Source organism: Anser cygnoides, chromosome 13, assembly GCF_040182565.1.
Source record: "Anser cygnoides isolate HZ-2024a breed goose chromosome 13, Taihu_goose_T2T_genome, whole genome shotgun sequence".
Classification (NCBI taxonomy): Eukaryota; Metazoa; Chordata; class Aves; order Anseriformes; family Anatidae; genus Anser; species Anser cygnoides.
In genome coordinates this window covers 20,172,510-20,184,438 of record NC_089885.1, presented here as the reverse complement: position 1 = coordinate 20,184,438, position 11,929 = coordinate 20,172,510, and the positions used below count along the sequence as shown (strand labels likewise).

The following is an 11,929-nucleotide window of genomic DNA, read 5'->3' as shown; positions in this document are numbered from 1 at the left end:
AAGCTGCTGAAGTCGTATTTTCCTACCAAATTTCCTGCTGAGCGGTTCCAACCAGTGTTTGACCACATACTGCCTCATTGATAGACCTTCTTGGTTTATTGTAGGCAGAGATTTAATTAGTAAGTAAGGAAGCGAGGAATTCCTGTTGGTGTTTTTCTGAGGGGGGAAGTCAGAGGGAAGAACAAATGAGAAAAATTATGAGCGATGTGCACATTTTCCTGGCATCAGAGCCACTTCAGAATAAATGTGATACTATGAAACACCTCCTTCCTCTGCGTCTCCTTTCCTTCCCTTCGCAAAGTATGGTTTAAATAAAGAAACATCTGCAGAAACTCCGCTGCAGTTGAGCCCTAATCAGGCAAAGATAAATACAAGTATCAGGGGCATGCGCGGAGGTGTAGGATACAGGGGGTCTCTGTGGGAAATGGGTGCCAAGTCACTTGAGCTGCGGAGTGGAATTGGCAGGGGTTGCAGGGAGCCAAACGCCTGGCCCTGACGGGGGAAACGTGCTGCAGTTCAGATACAGCAGTGGAGAGTGCTTGCAGGAAAGGACATATCAAACTATCACAGTAGGGAATAAAAAAAGGAATATACGGACATCTCAGTAAGAAGGAAATGCTACGAGCAAGTCTACACAGCAGACGTATGGAACAAGCTGCTGATAATGGAAGGATGTCTGTGGTGCAGAGCTACCAGCGAGAGCTGGAATTACCCTGCAGTTCCAGAATGACTTTTCTTCTGCATGGGAACTCTCAGAAGCAGGCCTCGGCTATCTTCGCATCTTCCTGTTTGTATTTAGGGAGAAGCCAGGGCAAGAGAGTCCCAGTCCCAGACAGAGGTCTGTTTGGGAAACGAGAGCTGCCACGGGCCAGTCTCACAGGAAGGTTCTCTCTGGAGGCTTTCAAGGAGGACATGGCCCCTGCTAACGGGTGTGCTTAGTGCTCTCCCTAAAGAACCACCAGTCCCTGTACAAACAGTACCATCACCCCAATTCATGCAGTGCTTCTGAGCTACACCATCACCATTGCATTAGAAGCGACCTTTATCTGGTAACTAATCAGCACCACAGTTGTGTCTGTGCTTCAAACAGGAAATTAAGAAAACAGCATGCCGGGCTCTATGAACAAACAGTGACATCTTCAGCAGCCGCTGCTGCTTTTCACACCTCTCCTGGGCTGCTCCTTCCCTTGCTATTCTGCTAAATATTTCACCTGGGGGAGATGGGTAGCACAGGAGATTTGAAACAGTTCCTCATAAAAACCACTCAGTTCTGTAGCCCCTGCTCCAGCAGGGAAATTTCATCTGGTAGAGCTGAACAGACAGTTGCAGCTGGAGCTGGGTGAGACCAATGGCTCCAACAGGATATATTTTTACTGGCTTTGTCTCACTTGACTGCTACAGAAAGAAACCTAAGGGCTCTAGGCAAGGACCAGAGATCAAGTTTACTTCCTTTTCTTGCAGGGTTTAAAGCAAAAGAGCATGTTTCAATGCTCTCTCATGAAAACATATCAAGCATTTTTATTCTTTTTTTTTCTTTTTGCATTAGCCATGCATGACTGCTCTGGATAAAGACCAGAGTCAGGGCCTGGTATCTGTCTGCATCATTGACATTACACGGGATGGGCTGAGCCGCATCACAAAGTTCCTGAGATACATTAGAGGACACGCTCACAGGAAAAATCTAACCAGCTCATTTTTAATGTGCTTGGCCAGGGACCCTGTGAGAGGCCTCTAGGCCCCTTACAGAGCTGATGAAAGCTGCCTGTCTCAGCTTTATAACAGAGCCAGAACTGCGAGGTGCTTATCAAAGCAGTCAGATTGTGCAGCTCAAGGTCACAACTTTGCACAGAGCAGCAGTCAGGTTGCAACCTCACACTATGGAAAGAGACCTCCTGCCTCAGTTATTTCACAGGGCTAAGGAAAATAATCCTTTCAAAACCTCTATCACCCCAGTCAGTAGTGCAGCAATGAAGCTCAGCCTGCCACACCATTTCACACAATTCCAGACCCCAAAAAGCTAAAAAAAAACAAGTGATTACTGAGATTGCCAGATTGCCACTTCTCATGGAAAAACCTGGTTGTAGGTAGCTGATTTGATTTGTGCTACTCTTCACACTGGAAACATGAAAAGCAAGCAAGAAAAAAACTCATGTTAAAATATTTTCTATATGGAGATAAGAGAAATTGAAATACAAAGGGATGCAGATAATCCAGGAATTGAATCAGCTAGCAAGCTCCATCCTAAAAAAGGCTATTTATTCCCAGTACCATCGCAATGGAAAATTAGTTCGTGTTAGCTCTTCTTGCACTGCAGCCACACTTGCTGTTTTGTGCCTCGAGCAGAAAAATCAGAGAAGGAATTTTGATTAGAAGTGATCACTGCTGAAGATGTGTATTTGGATAAAGAGACTTTTCATCCAGTTCCTTTTGTTTCTTGATTCATAGTCAAGCTCTAATCCCATGCATATGGCCTGGCAAAGTTGAATTTCCATAGCAACTCTTTTTAAGCTAGCTTCAGGACAGCAGAGAAAGCTGGCAAAGGGAAAAGGTTATTATTTAAATAGCTTGTTACTGCTGCTACTACAAGAAATCGGATGCCAAACGTGCAAAACCAACTGGATTTTTTTTTTTTTAAGATCAATCTATTTAAAAATAAGAACTCCTCTAGCATAAAAACCCTTTTAGGATCTGCACATTCTTGGTCTGCTCTCACTCTGTGAGAAACATTTCCATACATCACTTAAAATGCTCTGTTTCCTGATGGAAGAGGCGAGCTTTCTGCTGAAAGTATACAGCAAGAGAGCTAAGCTGGCTTTATTTCCAGTGGTGAGAAATCATGCAGGAACATTTTAGCTAGTCTTCTGTGCTGTAGCAGTTGTTTTATGGTCACACCAATCAACAGAGGAAGAGGCAGGACAGATGGCTGACACAGAAACTAATCTCCCTTTGATCAGCCCAGACTTTCTTCATTAGCTGGAGGACCAACATTTACACTGTTTAGAAATAGAGAAGAAAACTTGGCCAGCATGCTACACACCTTCACTTCTTTGCTTCTGAAAAAACACAGCCCCATCAGATGCTCCAGCTAAGATCAAGCTGTGACATAGGTAGGACTGAAGCAGGCCCCAAACAAATTTCACACCCCCTCATCCCAAAATCAAAGGGAAAAGTCAGCTCTAGAGAGCTCCCTGCTCTCCCATGAGCTATTACAGGCTTGAAAGAAGTGAGCTTTAGTTCAGGGGTCATGCAGAGATGCCCGTTCCCCGCACACTATATTTCAGGATCAGAACTGAAGCGGTTTGCATAGGGTGTTTTTTTCCACCAACCATGGAAGTGAGACAGACAGTTTTTCCCTAAAAACCAACAAAAAGAGCAACAAAAACCTGATTTTGGATTTTACCGCCAAACCAAAAAAACAAGGCATAGTCTAGAGTCCGCAAACTCCTACAGTTTGGACACCTGAAGCAGCAAACCACTGCCTGCACAGGGCTTCATGCATGAGTGCTTCCGTGGCCACCTCCTTCACAGCTGAGTGCTGACAACACTGTTCTTCCCCCTGAAAACTCAACACAAATCTAGCAGCAGGAAGGAGGCAGCTGGGCATTATTTGGCTGTGAATATCCAGGTGTGCTGGGTTTCACTTCAGAGGGCCAGTCACCCTACCGTGTCCATTAAACATGCCTAGCCATGTGATGCTAAAAACACTGCTGACATTTTTCAGTGCTAGATCCCTAAGGCAACAGCTGCACAATTATTTCAAAATATCAAGAATTTAGTTTATAGACAATGCTAGTATTTCTCTTTGGTCTTTGAAGCACTTTGAAAGCTCATTTCAAGTGAGAGCTGAGGTTTGGATACTGACTGATACAAGGCCCAGGGACAGTTCTAAGAGTGCTCCAGTGCTCCTTCCCCACTCCTCTAAAGCATCACTGGGATAGCGCATTAGACACTGTGACAACTAAAAATGCAGATTATGCCGTCTCAGAAGACTATAGAACAAAGCACCTTTTCCTTTCAGCTTTTGTGAGCATTAAAAGCATGGTATATCTGAAAAGGAGTGAGATCTGCACAGCCAGCAGCCGTCTCCTTACCTCTGATCCGAAGTCATGATGCTCAGCAAGAAGGGGGATGCGATCCTTGGGTGACACTGTGCTGTCAGGCAGCCACTCCTCTGCACACATCGCAGGACTGGTGAGACAGGGTCAGGTAGGAGGATCATCACAACACTTTTCTGCCCACCATCTGGAGGGGGAATCCTGAAACAGAATGTGTTTGTTAGCCACTTGCATCTGGACACTTGTCACTTGGCAGGCATAGAGATGTCAGCTGCTCTCAGGCATGTCCTGCTTACAGAGTCTTATGCCACCTCTGAAGGTAAAATCAGCCCTGGTGCTGGCTTTGCAGCCATCTTCCTGCCCTTGGAAATCCCCCTGGATATTGCCTGGCAACTTGTGCTCCCCAAATGCATCTCCTCGAGCTGCCTCTTAGCCCCCTAACCCTGCTGTTACCTAATTAAATGCATTACCCTGCATTAAGGAATCAGAACCGAGGCTTGGATCAGCCGTCTGCTATAACAAAAACTTATCTGTTTTAGGGGCTTAATGCAAGTCTAGCCCCTAGAATCATACCCTCAAACGGGGGTAGTGGCAAAAGATAAGCGACATGAAACAAAAGGCACAGTAACTCCAGGCTGAAGCCCGTAAGCCACGCAGCTCGCCAGCAGCAGCAGGACCAGCCCCACTGGGAGCCTCAGCACCACCGGGCGGCAGTCGCGGGACACAGAACACAACCAAGGAGCTCACAGGGGATGCTAAAACACAGCTGGGCCAGAGCTTCCTTCCATAAACCCACCTCCTGATAGGAACTTGAAGGTATCCTTGGAGGAAAAATATTGTTAGCACCCACATGACCCTGTAGGTGAAGCAAAGGTAAGGAAAAAAATCATAACAGTCCTTCGAGAAGCTCAGCTCATCTGAAATCTTCTCCAGGACAGACTGAGACACTTCAAATCCTTATGACATTCACAGCAAGAATTTATTTCCCTACAGCCGTTTGTGAAGGTCCTCATTCCCCAAGCCGCTGTCCTTGTCCCACCATTGGCAGATTCCTTGGATGAAATGTTTGCTACTCCGATGTGAAAAATTGCTTTTCCCACTGCAGCACCCTGAGCTCCAGGTTGAGCTATTGGAACCCCGGACCTGCATTATCTCCGCAATGGAAGCCTCACCTTGCACAAAAGGCACTGACTCTGAGCAGTAGGACACAGCATCAGAAGAGAATTCAGCAGTATTAGGCATAAATGCAGAACTAAACCAAAAGGGAGGAATCAGGAATGGACTGCATTTTTATAAAGGGAAGGAAGATGAGACTTTAGGCATGGGCAAATAAATACTTTTTAATTTCTTACACGCCATTGTAGAAAAGGATTAAAAATAACTGAGAGCAAGCTTCTAAACTAAAATATTGTATCTACTGCTTAAGGCATATACTGCCATCGTGTGTTCAGAAGGGAAACCAAGAGAAAGCAGTGACCTAAGCAGCTCCATAGGTGAGAAACCACTGCTTTGCTAGGTTTTCAAGCCATCATGTATCATCTACTCCTATATATTAGTGCTTGGTTCTCATCTACCCCTCCACATGCAGTTCAAGCTCATTTTCTCAACTAAGCTGTAAACTATCTCTGTAAAAATAACACCAACAACACTGTATACACTTCCTCAGCATACTTACTGGCACGCAATAGAACATTCTCCTCAAATAGAAATTGAGATAATCAAACAAAATGAAAGTAAAAATAACAGCAAAAAAAGAACTAATTTAAATCAAACCATTCAAGCAGCTCCTCACACAGGCTTGCCCTCTCCTGGCTTCCCCATCCTGGTTCAGTCCTCAGAACAAGGCTCAGGTGTGAAAAAACTCCAACTGTGCCCACTTTTTCTCTTAATCATGGATTATCAAATTGAAATTGCAGTTCAGAGTCATCATTTGACAATACTCATTATGATGGTAGAGACAATTCTGTAGGCAGTGACCTCTAAAAGTGCTGGGAATTAGTAGTATGAGGCTCTTCAAATAGAGGTACTGAATATACTTTCAGGTGGCTCTCCTTATTAATCCCCTGATCCAGAGTGTCATTGCCATGAAAGGAAATTTGGTCATTACAGGAGATTTTTCAAACAATTATAAAAGGCTTATTGCAACAAGATGGACAACAGTGATGATGACACAAAAGGCTAAAACACTTATCTTCATTTTGAAGAAAGATGATCAGGAATATTAATGGGAGAGGCAATCTGAGGGACCCCTAGATTTACAAAAAAAAGCTGATGTGAAACTGAGCTTCCAAACAGACACAGAAGTGGTTAAAACTGAGAGAAGAACCATCTGTTAAAATGTAAACCTAAACCAAATTATTTTGGTTCTTATAAGCCTTTGAGGTTTATAAGAACAAAGCTCTTTTTGTCCCCCACTTTCACACCTCTTAGAAAGTTATGTTACTCCAAATTGAAAGCACTGGTGGTTCGTGCGGACCCCCACGTCACTGTCAGATGGTAGGCTTTTTCCTTTTCTAATGAAGCACAGGCACAGCCCTGAGCCCCTACAAGCAGTGACCCAGCTTGCCTCCATCCTGTTCTACTCATACACATGCTGAAATGCTTTTGTGGTTTACTGGAAACTTCAGGGACAAGATTAGCTTGCATGGTTCTTTCCAGGGAAGCAGGAGCTACACATTAGCAGCCAGAAGACTTTCGTGGTAACAAAGCTGGGTGTTTTAGGCAAGACCATCTTGAGGTGAGGAAGGTGAAAAACTGGGAAATTACTTGTCTACATTTGGAGGTCAGTTAGTCATTAACATCAACTAATTACTAATGAGTCTCCATTCCTCCAACAACCCAACAGAAAAAGGCCCCGCTTTTACTCAAGCATGTAAAAACCCTAATGAAGAGACAGCCAGCTCACTGCTTTCCATAGGCAGTAGGAGTAATCATGAACTTCCAACAAGCTTGCTAAGTGATGTGACAGCTAAAGCCATATCAAATGATAAAAACTTCTGTGCTACCTCCTGTGACAAAAAAAGGATACAGTGATGAGTTCGAAAAGGCAGTGCAAGGACAACACTGAGCTGAATGGGCACCTGAGGTGCTAATTCAGATGAGTGGAGTCAGGCCAAAAGCACCTGAGGGGTTTGCTCTGTACATTGCTCAGCATAGAGAAAGATTTTATATTTCTAAGTGAGATTATCTGGAAGAGACTGAAGAAGAGACAAAGATGCATTCAGAAAGACTGGAGACAGGAGAAACCCACATAACTACACAGTTCTGGCTAAGGGAAGCCAAAATTCAGGCAGAGCACAGCTGGAAGTACTGGCTGACAGGGCAAACCAAGACTGAAGACAGGATGGTAGTTATCAAAGATATATGGCGCTTGGAATTGAACATTATCAAGAGCAAAGGAAGGGTCAAGAGTAAGTAATAAGGAAGAACTGAACAGGCAAGGTAGTCTCAGCTGGTAGTCACATTTTGTCATTTTTATATGAGAAAAATAGAAGTGTTGTTTGAAGGCAGGAAGAGGCTAGAGTTTGCAGGATAAATCAATGTGACAAGCAGCAGTCAGAACTGTGGATTTGGGATTTGATTAACCCAGAGAAGAATTGCTAAGTACAACAAAATTTCTGAGAAAGAATCCACAAAACACAGTGGAGAAAGGCAATGATATTCTTCTCAGGTATACATGAAAGCAGAAGGGGATGGGATGAAGGGCAGAGCCTGGAGCTGTCAAGCTGGACTATGCAGTGTGGAAGGAGCCAAAGTGCAAGACAAATCTTTGAGATCACAGAGCACAGGAGAAGGAGATTGCAGAGAAGACAAAAATACGAACCAACATCAGAGAACGCAGCTGGTGAGGAAAAGCTAAGTGAAGATCCCTGTCAACAACCAGTGGGTGGAGGAGGAGAAAGGGTGTGTGAAGGTGGGGTGGAAAGTAGCAGTGAGGAGGTGAAAATGAACATTATCTAGGGCAGAAACAGCCTGGAGGACTGAAATTTGAAGTGCCTGTGAGGGAGAATGACTTTATCTAGAGACAGATTAAAGATTTCAGAGACAAAAGGAAAAGGTAGGGGAGAGGTAAAGGAAACAAAGCAGGAAATGAACAAAACAAGAGCCAAGTTTGCAAAAATAGTAGTGGAAACAAGTGTGGGAGATGACCTGCCTACATAAGAAAAAGGTCTTCAGAACCAAGGAGAACAGGGAGACAAAACTACTGGCTAGAAAAAAATAGAACAGATAGGGGGCCTTTTATGAGGATTGTAGATTGATGGGGGGTGGGGGGGAGGACAGTAGAGAATGAAAAGAGGGAGGCAGAAAAAAACATCTTTATTCTCAGGAAGTGTGTACAGAAGGCAAAAGCAACACACGGGGCTGTTACACTAGCGGAGACAGAAATGAGAAGTGTTTCTGGGTTCAGTTAACAGAAACAGACACCTTCCCTCAGCAACCGTTGCTGAAGCGCAGGGGCTGCTGGCAAGGATGAGACCACCAGCAGCCCACACCACAGACACCCAGCTGCTTCCCCTCTGCCACCACAGTGCTGCCAAGACCCTTCTGCCCCAAAAGAGCCCCCCACAGGGGAGCAGCAGGGCTTGTGGTTGCATGAAGTCGATGTGCTGTGCACCAGTAGTCACAGCACCTGCGAGGAAGCGAGGAGGGATGGAGGGCACACCACCCGCCCGCGCTCCCCGTGCCTTGGCGATGGCAAGCAGCACAGCTCAGCCCACCACTTCTTTTGGTCCATTTTACAAAGGGAAAAAAAAAGCATGCAAAAAAAAAAGTAGTAAAAGTAGGAAAAAAAGATAACTGAAGAACAAGTCCTTGCCACAGCACCCACCATGTGTGTCAGCAGCCTGCAGCTCATGCGTGAGAGGCCACGAGGCTCCAGCACAGCTATGGTTCCTGGGGCCGAGCAGCACCTGAGGGAGGACACAGTCCCAGAACAGGATCTGGACATGCACAGAAAGGGCAGGGACTTCTCTTGCTGCTGGAGGCAGCTGGGAGCCCCGCCACTGCCACAGCTAACAGTGCTGCCAGCCCCTCAGCTGCCATTTCCTGAGAGGGAGAGGCCAGGCAGCATGGAGGCACCGCACTGTGTCAGCAGCAAGGAGAGCTTGTTCTCAGTGCCCACCTGGTTATACTTTTAATTACAATAACAGCAGCTGCACAGAACAAGAAATAAGGGGAAATGAAGCAACAGGGAGATGCAGCACTTGCTGAAGTTAATTTTGTTTAAAACTTTCAGATACATATTTACTGCTAAAAGCAAGTTCAGGTTGATGGAAATGGCTCTAATATCTGTAAGAGAAAATGGTTGAAGTACTTTGTACCAAAAATTCATAAGGTTCTTTGTTTCAAAGTGACATCTTTTCCTCATTTCACATTTTCTGAACAGTGGAATAATTCTCTGCTTTCCCTACACCTACACATCTACAGAAGTTTTTTTCCCACTCATCTTCATTTCAGTGAGAAAACATTTAAAGTTAATTTTTAATTACCATAAATGATTTTTAGAAATGAACTTTTTTGTATAAATCCACATGCATTTTATTTCCAGCTCCTTAGACTTCTCAAAAAATTCATGACAGGGCCCAGTCTTTAATAACACATCTTCAATGTTGTGTGTCTAAATTTCTTCATTTCACTGCATTTCAATAGTAGATACCTTATAGCCTGAGGCAAATAACTGCCTACAGAAGAAATTTTAGTATCTGGAGTGGAACTGAAGCTTATTGTTACAAATAGTCACATAATTAGGTTAAAAAGGAAATAAATCTTTACAAAGTCAAGCTCCTTCCTGCTCTGAATGCACATTTTCAGTAAAGGAAAGTCTATTTAGCCAGGGTTTGAAGCTGCTGAAAAATAATCTTAAAATAGCAAGTAAGCCCAAGAAGCTAATAAGCCATTTATAAAATAATTTACCCTGCAAATATAATTGTATGAAATTGAAATGAACTCCACAGCCGTGGCTGCCACAGAGCAAGAAATGGGTCAGAGGTTGGCAGGGAAGGCGCCTACACAGCCCCATTAGCAGTGGTTTCATAGATGAAAGGAAGAAAAAGCAGTTCAGCAGCTGGAAAGGCACTAGGTAAAAGGAGAATGAGGCCCAGGTCTTGCTCTGACCTTTAAGCCAGGTATGCCGGGGTAGATCCAAACAGGATTTTGGCAGCTCACACAGGTAGAGCCTCTAATCCCAAACTGAGATCCTGCAGTTTCTTGTACTTCTACTGCCTGAACTCTATAGACATTTCTCATCTTAACATTTTAGTGGTTCCAGACAGGGCATGGGGCACAACTTGCTTAATCTTAGATACTAATTAGTCATGTAGACTTCCCTTTAGTCACTGGAGAAAAACAAGCACTTACAATAGCAAAGTTTATCTTCTAGAACAGGCGTCTAAAACTATCACACCCTGACCATACTCATTTCTTCTTGGTAGCCAAACAAGGATCCCAGAGCTCTGCTACATGCCTCAAGTCACAGGAGGTGACCAACTCAGCATTGCGGTCCTGACCAAGTGCAGAATGTTCCTTTGAGCTCCAGCAAGATCCCTAAAGACCCTCTGGAGATGCTGAGTACAACGGACATGCTTTGTTTATACCCTCCTGATGGCAAGAGCCATCAGACCTTCAACACAGCAGCACAGGCAGTGTTTTCTTTAGAAGTGAAATTTGAAAAGGGCCTTTAGCCTAAGTGCTCTTTATGACCTCATCTCAGTCTCCTATCTGCACAGGATGCTGGCTGCTCCAGATGCTATTATACGATGCTTTGCTTTTGCCAGGGACCATTTAGGAAGAACCAACACCTTATTCAGTTCTGCATCCACTCCATAAGCAAACAGCATAAAAAAAAAAAAAACAAACAAAAAAACCAAGCTAGTCACTCTAACACTGAGATTTAAAGCCTGTAAGTCCTTCGTTTGCTCTAGCTCCTTTATTTGAGGAGCAGGAGATGTTCAGGCATTCTCAGGGAGTTGTACAACCTCAGGCTACAGAGGACACAAGGGTGGCTATTGACTTGAGGTCAGCTGAGCCAGGTTGACCCCAGCAGAAGGGGTGCCCTCACCCACAGGGTGCAGCCCCCCAGGGCAGGCACAGAGGGCAGCTGGCAATGCGGCTCATCCCATCCACAGTCCCAGACAAGGCAAGCACCAAGCCAGGCCCGGAGTCCATTCAGCAAGCCCAGGCAGGAGCAAAGGGAACCAGGGCCAGGGGCATGGCTGGAGACCAGGCTACAGCCTGGGTACAAAACCGCCCCTCAGGAGCCCCAGCCAAAGACAGGGCTCAAGATAAGCCACAATGTGCATCCAAGGGCCCTCCTCAGAAAGGAATTACCTGCACAGCATGGCTGGTGTCCATCCTAGAGGCACGGCCAGAGGGAGGCTAGAGACAGGCATGCCTGCACTGAGCACAGAAAAGAGCAGAGGCCCCTGACCTGAGCTTAAATGGAGCCGTGGGCAGGTGTGGGGAGCACAGGTGAAACTGTTTCAGGGCTGTTAAGGAGTATTGACTTAGTGTAATGATTTAGTAACTGCATGTAGCTGCTGCCAAATCATGCTGCTCTGAGGTTGTTGCTTGTAGATCCCTGCAGCCTTCCAGACTTGTATAGTAAGACACTGAGTCACTCTCGCACCAAACTTCCTTTCAGCAGGCCCCTGAAAACCCTTCTTCCTTTACCAGTAAACCAATGCTCTGTCTGCACAGCAGAGGCCTCTTCCCTCTCGTCACCACCACCGTAACTGCTGACCGCAGTGTGGGAATGTGGTCTTGCAAATCCCAGTCTGATCCTCTCCCCTCAGCAGGTCTCTGCTGGCCTTCTGCAAGCACAGGGACAGGACACAGAAGCTGATGGTCTTCACCTCCCGTCCCTGTGTCTCTGCAGC

General features: G+C 45.3%; 1 long non-coding RNA gene across 1 annotated transcript; it reads right to left on the bottom strand.

Moving 5' to 3' along the window:
- Positions 1-2,678: 2,678 nt before the first annotated feature.
- LOC125184334 (uncharacterized) lies at positions 2,679-11,477 on the bottom strand. The gene is made up of 3 exons (XR_007168227.2): positions 11,382-11,477; positions 4,092-4,256; positions 2,679-2,993 (listed from the first exon to the last, which is right to left on the bottom strand). It is a non-coding gene; the product is annotated as an uncharacterized lncRNA (long non-coding RNA).
- Between the last annotated feature and the right edge of the window lie 452 nt (positions 11,478-11,929).